Genomic DNA, 14,867 nt, shown 5'->3' with positions numbered 1-14,867 from the left:
GATATCTCCAATGCTATTCACAGCATGTTTACAGGAGGTATTCAGAGACCTGGAGTGGGAAGAATTGGGGATAAAAGTTGATGGAGAATACCTTAGCAACTTGCGATTCGCTGATGATATTGCCTTGCTTAGTAACTCAGGAGACCAATTGCAATGCATGCTCACTGACCTGGAGAGGCAAAGCAGAAGGGTGGGTCTGAAAATTAATCTACAGAAAACTAAAGTAATGTTTAACAGTCTCGGAAGAGAACAGCAGTTTACGATAGGCAGCGAGGCACTGGAAGTGGTAAGGGAATACATCTACTTAGGGCAGGTAGTGACCACGGATCCGGATCATGAGACTGAAATAACCAGAAGAATAAGAATGGGCTGGGGTGCGTTTGGCAGGCATTCTCAAATCATGAACAGCAGGTTGCCACTATTCCTCAAGAGGAAAGTGTATAACAGCTGTGTCTTACCAGTACTCACCTACGGGGCAGAAACCTGGAGGCTTACGAAAAGGGTTCTGCTGAAATTGAGGACGACGCAACGAGCCATGGAAAGAAGAATGATAGGTGTAACGTTAAGGGATGCAGATTGGGTGAGGGAACAAACGCGGGTAAATGACATCTTAGTTGAAATCAAGAAAAAGAAATGGGCATGGGCCGGACATGTAATGAGGAGGGAAGATAACCGATGGTCATTAAGGGTTACGGACTGGATTCCAAGGGAAGGGAAGCGTAGTAGGGGGCGGCAGAAAGTTAGGTGGGCGGATGACATTAAGACGTTTGCAGGGACAACATGGCCATAATTAGTACATGACCGGGGTAGTTGGAGAAGTATGGGAGAGGCCTTTGCCCTGCAGTGGGAGTAACTAGGCTGATGATGATGATGATGATGATGATGATGATGATGATGATGATGATGATGATGATGATGATGATGATGATGACACGGCGCTTCGCATTCGATCGTGCAGTGAGCTGCACGCATGTAACAGTATAGCTGTCTGCTCTTTTGGCCTCCACTATGGTTATATTATTGTCCTCACCGCGGCTATATCACATTTCCTCCCGACACCATGAGTATTTTTTCTGCTTTCTGTAGGGCCCTGTGCTCACAGTTTTAGAACAACGAAGAAGTAATGTCAGCAGAAGATGTAGCTATTTTTTTTTTTTGATGCTCTTCGTGATGAATGTCATGTGTGACGAACAGTGTCCGCTTCCAGCAGTGAGGCGTTTGCGTAAGCGTTCTGACGTCCTTCTGCGGCGTCTAGACGAAAAATACAGAGCACTCTCAAACGTAGGCGCCCAGCCGAAAAGGGAGGAGAAAAAGCAAGAAAGAAACTGGGAACGAAACTTTTTTTCTTTTCGAGCGCAGTGCCTGAATGCGTTGCCGAAGCGGAAGGCCCTATAGCATAACCGCCTTTACCCCGCTCGCTCTGCGAAGGGTGACAGCTTCGCGTCGTAGCTGAGGGTGCTGATGCAAGAGTGTTCGCAGTCGGGGCTTGTGACACGGAGGACGAGTCACCGCGCCGAGAATAGCGGCTGCCTCCCCCGCATGGCGCGGACAACATGGTCACCCTCCCTTGTTTCTGTTCCAGAGCTTGTCACGAGGGTGAGCAACGGTGGACCATGACGTGCCTGTTTAGAACGTTGCCGAGTCGTTTGCACGGCCTCCGGATAATCGAACTCCACGCGTGACACCTGCATTTGGCGACTAGCAAGGGCTTTCTCACGAAACATTGTGTAGGTGTACACATACACGATGATCTTGAGTAGCCGGAATAAGCATGAACAAGAACCCGTGAGCGACCGTATGTATGTCACAAACCTCGCGGCTGGGCGTTTCGTGAGGTCATGGCTAGACGCGCTACATAATAGCGTGAACGGTAGGCTGGTTGACAACAGAGTGCATGGCATTGTGTTCCACCTAGTAGCCCTCGTCGCAGCGTTACTATAGTTTCGTCAGGTAATTGAGCCGGGTTACCAAGACTGCTTATAAGACGGTTTCTTTTGCTTCTGGTACTATTTGGTGCATGGCTCACAGAAGGTCGGTTGGCTTATTCTATTTCTCGCGCTTTGAAAGCAGATTCACGATTGTTCGGCGCTTACTGTGAGGCTAATTTCGTTCCGCTCGCGCTCGGCGTATTGTCGTGCGCATGCCATTTCACGGCGTTCCACTGTTGGCAGAGGGCAGCGCATGGGAACTGCCCGAATCGGAAACACCCGCCTTGCCGAAGACGGGGCAAGCCCGGTTATATCCGGGGCACTTTGCCGCCGCGCCCCCCCTGACAAATGAGGCGCGCACAATACCGCCATGCGGACCGTTAGGCACAATATATTCTCCACTGCGCGCGGTGCACCCGATAGGTGCGTGCTCGATCTCGCCCCTCCGTCACGTTTCGGCGTGACGAGAGGTGGTATATATAGGGCGCTTTATTGGAGCACGCTGCTGGTCGGCGGGCGCCATTGCACCACTACCACCAGCGGCCAGACCATCGGGGGTGGCTCCAAATTTGGCGGTGAACGAAGACGCCGCCCAGCGCTTTCGCATGCAGAGAACTGCTGCGCGAGCGTGAATCTCGCGGCGCGTCTGGCAACACGTGCACGCTCTCTCGGCGGCCCTTTTTTGCTTGCCGCACGAGGTGCTCCGTCACGCCGACACGCACACGCTGCGTTTGCTTGCGCTGCATCCGGTTTTGCTGCAAAACAATGGTCGAAGCCCAGCCGCGCTGCTGCTCTTGCTGTTGCGGCTGAAGCGGCGAGCGAGCGAATTCCTTGACCCAGTCTTGGCCGCGGTTGATTGAATGCCCCCTCCTCTTCGTGAGCGGCTGTATCTGCAAAGTCAGCAGCGGGCGAAGCACTCCACCTTCTGCAACCTGCCTGCCTTTCCTACAATAAAGTGTTTTCTCTTCTCTCTCTTCTGCACTCCCCTTCTCCACCCATCTTGCCCTCTCTGAACCTTCGGGTCTTTCTCCTCACCTTTCTTTTCATCTGTGCAGCAGCAGTAACGGCTGGCTCGTTCTTATTCAATTCCGCTGCAGCAGACCGCAGAAGGTAATGCGTCGTTTGTCTTCGAACGGCGCGCTTGCGTGCGGCTGAGGTGGTGCGCAATGTTTTCTTTGCGCACCCGGTGTGCTCGTCAGGGGGAGGGCTCCATTCGTTGTTGCGTGGTGGAGGCCGTTTGCACGGGCAATGCGCATAGCGCGCCGAAGCCACGGCAGGTCGAGTCGCACCCCCCTCTTCTCGACGTTCTCGTTTACTTTACGGCATCTGAGAGACCTTGGCTGGAATTGCTTTTTTTTTTTTTTTTTGCGGTTGCGTGCGGGTGGGATAAAATACTGCTTTCCACTTTTAAATGCATATATTGGTATTTAAGTTTCACGTGCTGGTTAGGAGGTCGGAAGTGTACAGGGGCGTCGTTCCTTATGCCGATGCAGACACCTATAGGTGGATTTATGAAGTCTCGCGTTTAAAAAGTCGAGACTGTAGAACCGACCGTGCCTCACTGTGCGCCAAGTGAACATTGCAGGGTCTGTATGACCCTCTCTCATCTCCGCATTGCGCGCGCTCTCTCTCTCTCTCTGAGCGGCGAGTCGTCTAGTAAAAGATCAAAATCGACGCCAGCGCAACATCGGGCCTATTAGATAATCGCAGTTCTGGGCTGTTTTTGATGCTTGTACTACGATAAACCGGAAAAATCGGAACACCGTCGTTTCCACGGCTATAAACGTTCCAATCTGGCGCCTTAATTCTTCCCTGGCATATGTCTCCCCTTGTATCGTTTCCTTTCTTGCTTCACCTTCATTATTTGTTGTTCTAGGCAAGTTCATCGACACACTCCGCTGAAGTCTTTAAGCGCCAGTCGCACCATGTTACCTTCGGGCTGCGCTGTTTGGTGTACACTCAGTTTTTGGCGTATTGTCGTTTGCTCGCTGCCGTTTGACGACAGTGCATACATACATGCATTTCTTTATTCAAACGAAAATGAATACAATGACCGTGTAACATACCCCTCCCCTCTCTTTTATGCTATTGCACTCAATACTCCTTCCCCGCGTGGAAGGAGGAGCGCATTGAGACACTCTACGGTAGCCGGTCACTGAACGTTTTGATACAAACGCCGTTGCAGTTAAAGGTAGCACCCTGTTTACAAAAAAAAAAAAAAAAAAAGAGGCACCTGTCATCATTTTTCTTATTGAAAGAAAGTGCATGGCGCTGGTGCGTTCCGTGTTGCAACTCGTATTGCTCGCGATGGTACACGCACATCGCGTTTACTGTGGGGCTGGGGTCAACGGCTCTTCTTTTATCAAAGGAGTGCCGATCGACTCGCTCCGTCCTTGGACACGGTGCCCCGCACTCACCGGTCCGGGCTGCGTTCCTTAACCTTGCCTCGCTCCTTTAACCTCGCCTGCATGCAGCGAAAGTGTGCGGCGGGGTAAGCGGCGCGGTGAACAACCGTGCTATAGAGCGGTTCCAGGCATGGAACGAGAAAGACGACGGCAGAAGAGAAATGATCGCCTGCCTCAAGAGTGCGGCGAGATGGAATGCACGATCCGGCCAGTGCACGGCGTAGCGCCCTTCGCTTATGCCACGTAGTTACGGCAGTGGAACGGGCCCTTGCGTCTCGCGAGGGGAGAGCGGAAGCAGTGTTTTCGGTCTGCCGCTGCCCGGTCTAGAACGGGCCCTTGCGTTTCGCGAGGGGAGAGCGGAAGCAGTGTTTTCGGTCTGCCGCTGCCCGGTCTAGTGCAGCCGCGCGTCTTTTCTTTAGCGGGTAGCTGACGGACCGTTCACGCGCGTACTATACACGCAAGAGGCGATGAGGGTGCGCGGAAGGGTGGCCGAGAGAAAGAAACGCCAGGTTATATTTGCTGTTTGACGTTGCTCGTGACGTCAGCGTTCCTGCCCAACAGCGGACTGTTCCTTAATCGTTCAGCTAGCCTCACCGCGTTGCACGTATCTTTTTTTTTTTCCTTTCCTGAGCTAGCTTCTCCGCATCGCAATTTCGCCCAACTAACGGCGACACTGGCCTTGTGGCAAACGCGCATGCCGAGGTCCCCTCTAGCTCTTCTCTCGTTCATATAAGCATTCGCAAAAGACACGTCAACGACGTCCAACATACTGTGAGTGCATTCTGCTACACATCCGCACATCAAACTTAAACAATTAACTGTAACCACTGTGTTGTTCTAGAGGAGAGTGCTTAAGTCTTGTTAAGGAACATACGCATTGTGAGAGAGGGAAGCGCGTTTTCTCCACTTTTCTAGCATAAGCTTAGCTGCTTTGCGTCGCCCTCTGCTTAATTTCTGTCTAGTTCTTAATTGGCATACAAATTTTAGCGTTTTCAATTTCCGCGGTCTTCTGATTCATATTAAACACACTGCGGCGCGCGCGCTCTGCATAGTTTCTAAGTATATATAATCGCGGCAGACGTCTTTCGGTTCAGTTGGCTTTGTGTGAAGTTATGTTGCGCGATACCTTCGGTGCAAGTTGAGTACGAAACACGTGTGTGTCTGCATGGTCCGATACGTCGAACTACGCATTCTAAACATGGCTGCTTCCCCGGTTGGGGATCTGTCGTAAGCTTGTTATATGTTTTGTTGCTATGAACAGTCGTATACCATGGATCGTAAGGTCAAGTACGCGCGCACGTGTTTCGTTCTTTAGACACTGTATAGCTTGTGAGGCGGCAGTTACGTAATTTTTCTTGTGCGCGTCGGAAGCCTTTCAGCCTTTTGGGGCTTGACGATGCCCCTAGCAGATGGCGCGGATTAGGTGGTCGTTTTGAGGTAGTCGGTAACGGCGGTCCGCGGTCGAATATTGTTTTCCCCCTCAGCATTATGTACCTCTTGCTCGTTTGAAAAGATTTGAGGTTCCGGTTCCATCACATCGCGATGTGATGGAACCGGAACCTCAAATCTTTTCACCTCAAACGACGCACAATTCGCGAACTGTGCGTCGTTTGCCTTTGGGGTCTTGCATCTCATCATGGTGCCCTATATAGTGCCATTGAGTCGTCCGAACAGTCGTTGCAGCTTGCATAGGAATGAGAACATCACTAATGTTCGCGAATTTCATAAACATTACATTTTTCTCGCTCTAGGCATTGTGACATTTGATAAAGTTGGCGGCCATCAATGTTTACTCGAGCTGGGTGAAGGTCTAACGTTCATCTTCGTCTGCTCCGCAGTTGGACTGTTTCACTATATAGCGCCCATACGTATGTCGTAACGTTCTGGTCCATAACTATACTGATAAAGCGCTCCTCATTGCCCCACCAAGTTGGACGCGAAGGCGTCGCGCGATAAGTTGGCGTCTTCTTTACGCCGACAAGGCGACACGGTGCCACCCTTCGCGGTAAACAAAGGAGCCTCGTAAAAATCGTCATTAAGTCAGCGCGCGAAATTTGGATGGGTGCGTGCTCAACGCGGTTCCTGTAGACATAGCTGTACGCATGTGAGGTCTTGCGCCATGTATAAGCTTTTCCTGCTTTGCTCCTTAGCCGTATACTATGAGGAAGTGTGACGGACGCGCAACTGCCCAAGCATCGAACTCTGGACACGCGAGGCGGGGCTGTCGCCTGCTTCCTTGCTCCGCGCGCGCGCGCGCGCCTCCAGCGCATGCGAAGTTATGCAACGATGTTGATGGATGCGCAGTGCGCACAGCGCGCCCGAGGGAGAAAGCGACCGGCGAAATGACGGTTGCACTCGACGCGCGTCTAATTCCGCGGTGCATGCAGTGAAGGCGCCGCCTCGCTTCATCCGTCACAATTAAACGGTCGCCCAGACGCCAACGGCGACTTCCCGGGAGCGTGCAGAAACAATCCCGGCCGCCTGTGTGTGTACGGTGGGTCGTGCTCTTGTTTCTCCCGCCCGACTCCGCGGCTTCCTGGCTTTTGCCGCCTGCATGGCTTCAATCGCTCGGGGATGTCAACTGTGACTGGCGTGCGTGCGTCCGTCCGTCCGTCTCCAGGCCCCCGTCGTGCACCGTTGATTGTGCGCGCTTTCTTGGTCGCCAGCGCTCGCTTCTACCGCGTAGAGAGAACGATTCGTTAGCTACTTGCAGAGCGCGCTGCCTGCGCTCCTTCCGCTATGCTAAGGCGCAAGGCACTTGCCCCGCGGAGGGCGCCGCCCGAGGCAATTCGGACAAGTGGCCGCTGTGTAGTGTGGAACTCTATGCCTGGAAGGCCTGCGTCGCGACACCGCCTTAGTTTACGAGGGGGGGGGGGGGGGGGGGGGTTAACTTGGTTACGCGGAGCGAGGGAGAGTGATTTAGTGTTAACTGAGGAGTCGGCCTGGACCGACGCGTTCTGGCTGCCTACTCAGCATTTGGTTAAAGGGGGACTGTACGTAAAGGGAGAAAATGGCTGTCACCAAAATTAATTTGGTGTGCTCCCTTCGCTGCGTCCTGTATAGTGCGCGATGAAATAGAAAAAACCACACGCTCGCATTCTTAGCGCTTACTTGGCAGTTAGACAGCCAGTGATGTTGAATTCCTCTTCCCAAAACTAGCACTTGGTGGTGGTACGGCCGCGTTATAGAGACGACTCGTCTCCCGTCTAAGCACTGCACGGCGTCCAGACTCGAGTGCGTCCACTGTGTGTGTCTAAGTCGCGTTTTCTAGTGAGGTCTGGCTGCCCCGTCGTCGTCTACCCCTGCCTTCTTTATAAGGGCTACCATATATGGTGTCGTCCTCCTCCCTCACTTGTCTGTCACGGTTTGTCCTTTCGGACATCCCACTGTAGGACTGTCTGGTAGATTGAGTATTTTCTACTATAGTGTTCTTGTCGCTCGTTGTGACGATTCAGTGGCGGTGTAAATTCCCATACATTCGCGGATAAGAAGAAAGGCGCATCGCGAAAATGCGCCGAGGCTGCGACTCCCGGCGCTTCCTGGCGTGAAGCAGCGCGTTCGGGGTTGCCGACCCCTCTGGCAGTGGCGCGGCGGTGGCGGCTCCCTTTTCGCGGCACTTGCTGCTTCCGCGCTCGTCTCTTGCGGCAGGAGGATGTGCGGTGTGCGTGCGTGTGTGTGTGTGTGTGTGTGTGTGCGTGTGTGTGTGTGTGTGTGTGTGTGTGTGTGTGTGTGTGTGTGTGTACACACACGCCTCGTCACCTCCTCCTCCTCCTCCCAAGCTCCTGTCAACCCAGCAGAATCTGAGCCGGATGCGCCAATTGTCGAATCTGTGGGGGCACCATACTTCCTCGCGCGGCTCTTTTTGGTCCTTAATCTCCGCCTTTGTCTTGTCTCAGACGCAGCGTCGGTGCCGCCGCTGCCTGTGTGCATTGTGCCGAATCTGTAGGATGGCCGCGCTTAGCCCCCATATACCCCCCCCCCCCCCCTTCTCTTTCTCTTTATATCCTGATGGAAATAGACGGCAAACGAAGTGTTTCCTGTCGGTTGATTTTCGCCTTTCTCTCACTTCCTATTATATGGCGACGGGGACTGCGTTGTCATGGGACAAGCCTGTACTTTGGGAGCCTCCTTCTTTGTGGTGGATGTCGGGAATAGGTCCGCTGTAGGCAAAAATTCTACAGCCAGCGATGTTAACCAATATTTCAACGTTCGTTATTTCCCTCTTTTTTTTTAGGACACTAGCGACGAATCTATCGTAACATGACGGCATTTTGAAGACACTCGTTGGCTTAAGAGGTACAGTTGTCATCCCTCAACTTTTTGTCGCCGTCGTCTTCCTCTGTATGCTGCAGCAGCGGCGCGACTGATTGCCAGGTGTCTGCTCGCGTTTACCAGATGTTTGTTGCTGTCACTTATGTCGCTATGCTCAATGTGTTCTTGACTAGTACATTCAGGTCGTTCATAGACACTGATAGCGCTAGCTTTCACTTTCGAACACTCCGGATGCTCCACATCTCTTGTTCGTGTACGTATGCACCCAGGAAGTGGGCGCGAGCAGAGAGAGTCCTCCCGGTCTTTGCCTGACCGCCGCGTTCGTCCTCGATTGCGAGCGTTCGGCCGCCAACTGGGCCAGCCCGGCACAGAAAGTCGACGGGGCAGCGCGCGCATGTATGCATGCATGCATGCATGCATGCATGCGTGCGTGTGCGGCTTCTGTGTGCGCTTCGCAGAGGAGTTGCTGCAATGCAGTAATGTATGCGGGGATGCACGCATGGCGCGTGGGGGCCGCCGCCGCTGGTCAGGCGTCCACAATCCGGCCGACCGGCCGATGCATGCAGGAAGGGCCCTCCTGCCTTGAATGAATCTCGGCCTGCGACGCCTGCTTGCCTTCCGCTTGCCCGTGCCGCTTTCTTTTGTCCGCGGGCACGGTGGTGTTCACGAGCGCCGGCACCTAAGGGCGCCGCTCTGCGGTTGAGGAACGGGTTCCACAGAGAGCGACCATTCTTTGTCGAGGATGTGGCCGCAGCAAATGCACTGCGCACTGAAGTGTCTAATCGGAAAGCGACTGGAAAGGCGGTAATCCTCTCCCTATGGACACACGGTCGACCCGGTTGCACCCGAACAAGACGAGTCGCGGTGAAGCGTGCAGAGCAGTATACAGAGGTGCAAGAACAACGGTCGAAACCGTGCTTTCTGGCTTCTCACGAGTTTTTGTTCGGGGATAGAGAAATCTGGTTCATGTTCGCGTTAAGCTACTACAGGATGCAACAGTCGCATGATTCGCCGTTTGATTTGAGCCCCTGTTCTTGTTTTGACGTTCACTTTCACTTCCGTCTATGCATAGTCTCATTCTTTCTTCACTCATTGCCATATTCGTCAGCAACATACCGCTGCGAGAACTCTGCAGTATATAGCGTACATACAATTTTCGAAAGACTTAAAGAAGCAAACAGTGCTAAGCAGGCCTAGCGAGGGCGTGTGTTCAGCACGCACGATTCACTATGAAATTTCAGGAAGCGATGGGCATGCCCGAGCCCGCCTCTCTGCGCTGAATGATCTCATTCGCTGGCTTGCTAGCGGGACAAACAAATTGCGCGGTCAACAGCAGTCGCTTGGCGTATAGAATCTTGCCGTTAACGAAAACATGCATGGCTCGGACGTGGCTGATGTTCGTTTGAGCTCTGGTGGCTACAAGCCATACAGCTCAGGACCTTTACGCTCTCGCTCGAGACGCGCGTTCGCGATTTCCGGTACACCTGTCGGCCTCTCGTTAACTTCCAGCAACAATGGGGAAACGAAGCGGTATAGCGAGAAGCTTCGGACTTTGCTGTTGCCCGCAGAGGGGCGTGCCCGTGTACGTCTGTTGCGTGATGTACCGGAAGCTGTGTTGCAACGAACAATGCGAGGCGTCGGCGTCTTGTTGCTCGAGCAGCTGTTCGGTTTGACCCGTCTTTTCCCGACAGCAGCAGGACTTGTTTCACTCCACTTCCTCGCGCGCAGGCGCGCCACCCCTTCGCTTTCGCCATTAAACCCGCGCACTCCGCGAGCGCTGTCGGGACTCCTGCCTTCTGATCAGTATTCTCCGGACAGTGGCGACCGAGATTCGGCTTTCGTTCGGCTTCCTATGCGCAGTTCGTCATCACGACAGATCTGTGCGGACTGCAGGAGCAGTAGCGACGGCTGGGTTACGATGGTGCTCGCAGATATGAATCTGGGATTTCGTGTTTTTGATTCCTTTCGATCTTCCCGCTAGAGCACCTGACATTGTATAAGGAGTGATCGTGTTCGCTTCGCAAAATATTTCGCAAACTGCTCCCTCGACGGCGCCTACTTGTATAGTTTGATGCATACTTGAAGTTTCGTAAGGGCACAGCCGCGTATTACGCTTCCGCGCCTTCCAGTCGGTGGCGGCCTCCGCTTTTCGATGTTCAGTCGTTGTGGCTGTCGTGAGCTAGGTTTAACGAGCGCTCGTTGTCTTCCGTGTCGCCACCCTGACGGAAAAGTCGTTAAGCCCGCCTTGTGACGCGTGAGCGATGATTCTTCGCTTTCCCGCAAGGACGCGTCATCTGCGCCCACCCTAGCGATTCATTATGTATGCATGCCCACGAAAACAACGTATAGATAGCTTGCACAAACATTGTTTTGGTGAAGACTTCCTTCTTGCACTTTTTTTGATCACGACAGCACTGTATTTATCGACATTTGTGCACTGCCTATAGTGCAGGTAAAGAACTTCAATCCGCTCGCATGCGACCATGCACCGGGCCTCGAAATAGCTCACTAACATGTATCTTCGTATGATCTCATATACGTGTCTGAAGAAACTGCCTTCCATTAATGTCTTGTATCGTCCGTATCTTTGATTCCGAAAGGCAGTGCATGCCAAAAGACCTGTAGTAGAAGTGTTTGGTGGATCGGCGATCTGGCTGAAGTATTCGGTGATCTGGCTGTAAACAGCGACTCTTACATTCCAGACCTCTCGTTTCGAATTCCCGTTTTTTTTTCTTTTTGTGTGTAACTGATACCTGGTCGAAGTTATACGCCTTCCATTTCTGCCTTGTGTGAGTTGTTCTGCACTCTCGCTTGAAAGAACGATGCCGACATCAAGATTGATCTTGTGAAGAGCGCATGCGGTAACTTTTCGCATAATATGCAGAGCTGCTGCGTTCGTCTTTGCATCTGCAAGCGCATTTCTCAGCTTCTTATTGCTTCACCGTCCAAAACTTCATGCATTATAGCCGATGCACGCCTCGCATTTTAGTGGAGAGAGGATCCGCGCGGGAATTCCCTCTGGTTTTACGAGTGGCTTGCCAGACGTATACTCGCCCATTCGGGACCATTGTTCTGGCACTGCGCCGCTTCAATGCCGCAGTCGTGTGGGCAAACATATGCGGCTTCTGCGTTTCGGCGAGTGCGGCACTTTCTCGAGCCCAGCTTTAGATCGCGACTTCGATTCCCGCGGCCGTCGTCCTCGAAAAAAAAAAAAAAAAACGCGATAAGCGAGGAACTTGCACTGAAGCGTCCGCAGAAGGATTCTCGGGCAGCTCACTGCACCAGCCGTACGTTCAGTGCTTGTTGTTCAAGGGCTCGGCTATAGCACTGTGTCACTGACCGGAGGAGCGTTGTAAGCGCTGCGTCAGAGACCGCGGGAAGAATGTGTCCGTGCATTGTGCTTGCGTCCGGCACTAATGCCGAGACTGGTCCAGGTTTAGCTGAAGGTTTGTTTGAAGTTAGGCGCGTCCTTATGCGGCGATATATGGACCCACCGCAGTGGTATAGCTTATGTGGTTATTGCGTTGCCACCTTGCTGAGCCCGAGGTCGCAGGTTCGATCCCGGCCGCGCGGCGGCCGCATTTCGATAAGGGCGAAATTGATAGAACGCTCTTGTAGCTTATAAATTTAGGTGCACCTTAAATGACCTTCCTATCGGCGGTCAAAACTGATCCGGTGTCCCCCCCTACGGCATCCTTGTTTTCATGTATATAAACCCCAGAATTTTAAGCGGCGATATATGAAACGCACTGCAGAAGTTATGATTGTGGCGCGTATATTTGCGACTCAGCGCAGCCTGCAGCGTCAGCGCGTCAACATTGCGCTGCGCGACGGCTGCGTTGTTGCATTTCTGTTTCAGTACTTTTGTTTATTTGTTCTTTCAATCAATAAAAGAAAATGTCCCAGTCGTACGTGCGCGTTTCGACAATTGTAACAGCGCATTTATCGAGCTATATGCCAGATGGAGTGTACACTGATCGCGCTGACGCCATGCCGGAAACGCCATGCAAGTATACGCTTCGTGTGGCTACCGCTTTATAGGGCCCTTAACGACCTCTGACTCGAATCGAGCGTGTATTTATGGTTTGCCTGGTTAGCGCGCCATATGCGGCCTTGTATACGCGCCGCCCTCCAATTTACCAAATGATACAGCTTCGAGCGCGGCAGTTACGGGTGGACCCGACGGAGGGAGCACGATTTTTCTCCGGACTCGCACAAGTGCGTGCTGTCGATGTCACTGATCGCCGGCTGTGTTTCCCGCTGCTGGCCCAGATTCTTCCGCCTCTGCGAGAGGACAAATGTACGCAGCCGTTCGCGTCCCCTGCCGCACGCGTGCGCGAGCGGCTATAGGTTCTTGTCTTCTCGTGCGCGCTTGTTCGGTGGCCTAGGTTCCCGATAATACACCGTATTTATACGTCCGGCGACCGGGCCGACGCCACTGCTGCTGCTGCTGCTGCTGCTGCTGCTGCTGCACCATTGAATTATACATGCCGAGTGTATACGGCGGGGCAAGCGGGCGCGGAGTCCGATCTCGCCTCTCCTCGCTTGCCGGCTGTGCTCGTGAGAAATGTGCCGTGTAGAAGCTGCAGTATAGTCGTCGACCTGCTCGGACGCGACGTGTGGCCCCGGCGCGGCTCCCTTTTGCGCGAGATTCCGTGATAAACGCGTTTTCATTGCGCTTATAAGTTGGGATTACCGCCCTCCCCTTCCTCGGCTTCGCGGCGCTAAAGGCGAGCGGCGACGGGTATCTCTTGGCCGGCTTCCTTGCCTCCCCCTGCGGAGAGCAGGGCGCTTCTTAAATGCTAATTTGTAATTTCCGGTTCTTTTGCCGCCTAAAGTTGTGTGCACCACATATATGCTGCGCGGCCGTGGCTGGCCGAACGCTTACGTATAGCAGGTAGAGTGTCTATATATTTACGTGGTCTGTACCACTACGCTATACGTTGCGCGGTCCCAGGTCTACTTAGGAGCGATAGGGAGAGTGCAAGAAAGGAAAAGCGTAGGTAGAAATTGTGGTGGAATGCATGCCTAACGTGGGGCGAAGCTGTCTTGTTTTTGAAGAATCGGCAAGGACACGAAAGCGCAACAGCCTGCTTGTCTTGTAGCTTCGTAAGGCGTCAACAAAACTACACATATTTGTCAGTGGTCTCTCGCGCATGTATGCGAGCATACACCCCGCCCTCGGATGCCCCGAGTTTGGATGCGCGATTGCTGCACAGAATTGGAGAGACAGAGTGCAAATTCGAGTGTAGGGGTCTTGGTCGGTACTTGTTCGCTTTCTACGTTGGTCTGGCCACCATCTGGCGTCGCCGTGGAACCCGCTCGCAACTCTTCACCCATTTTCCTGGAAATCTTCGTGGCTACCCGCGTGGTGGCATTCTCACTGCTGTCAGATAAACCATATCGTTCGGCTTGGGCGTTACTGCTTTCTTATCGCTGCGTGGAAACTGCGACCTTTGGTTCGTAGCAGTGCAACGTCTATTGTGTAGAGTCCGTATTTCCCTATCAAATGGACACTTGACTCCTATTGTTAGTCGACAATCTGAACGCGAGCTCTTGGTTTTTCGTTAGAACTTGCGTGTTTACGCTTAGGTGCGACGCTGTTTCACAAATAGCGGACGAATAACGAAATCTTCGGGCCTGGCAGATCACTGAAACTGATCTCTTGCACTGAAGCGAGTGACCGTTTCTTTAGTCCAACTGTTGAACCATCTATATCGTTATGGGCGACATTGTTTGTTGCGGCTGCTGCTCACAACCGGGTATTGTTTTCGCCAGGCTCATCGTATTCTTTTACGAAGCCGTATGCATACTATATACTATGGTCTGGCAGTGATAAGCGTGCTGAAATGCTCATGAACGCCACAACTTTCATCGCCAGCGAACAGCTTTGAGACGCGCGTTTTCGTCGAAGCGACGCAGGCACAGCACTTGCTCGTTTTCTCCTTCGGGCTTTCCTGTCAGTCGTTGGACGTAGACGACTCGGCCCAGGATCGCCTTCCGGCGTCTTGCGTGTGCTTTACCTGATCGCACACACACACACACACACATGTACACGCACACGCCAGGACGTCATCTCCGGTGGGCGTGCTTTGGTGTATATACGCAATGCAGGGTACCGCATGTGCGCAACCTTTGTTGCGCAATGAGCTGAGTGACGGGCAGCAGCGGCCCGGGCAGTCAAACGTTGCTGCCGCTGATGCATGCCCGTGCCCGTCTGCGATCGCGTTCGGTGCTTGCGAGCTGTCCGGTTTCGTTTGTT

The 14,867-nt window shown here is 53.1% G+C and overlaps 1 protein-coding gene across 2 annotated transcripts in view; it reads left to right on the top strand.

Annotated features, from left to right (window-relative positions):
- Positions 1–14,867, top strand: part of Drak (Death-associated protein kinase related) — a 224,710-nt gene that overhangs the window by 144,065 nt on the left and 65,778 nt on the right. The gene's annotated exons all lie outside the window — the stretch shown is intronic.

This window comes from Dermacentor andersoni, chromosome 2, assembly GCF_023375885.2.
Source record: "Dermacentor andersoni chromosome 2, qqDerAnde1_hic_scaffold, whole genome shotgun sequence".
NCBI classification, from domain to species: Eukaryota; Metazoa; Arthropoda; class Arachnida; order Ixodida; family Ixodidae; genus Dermacentor; species Dermacentor andersoni.
This window is presented reverse-complemented; position numbering and strand designations above follow the sequence as displayed.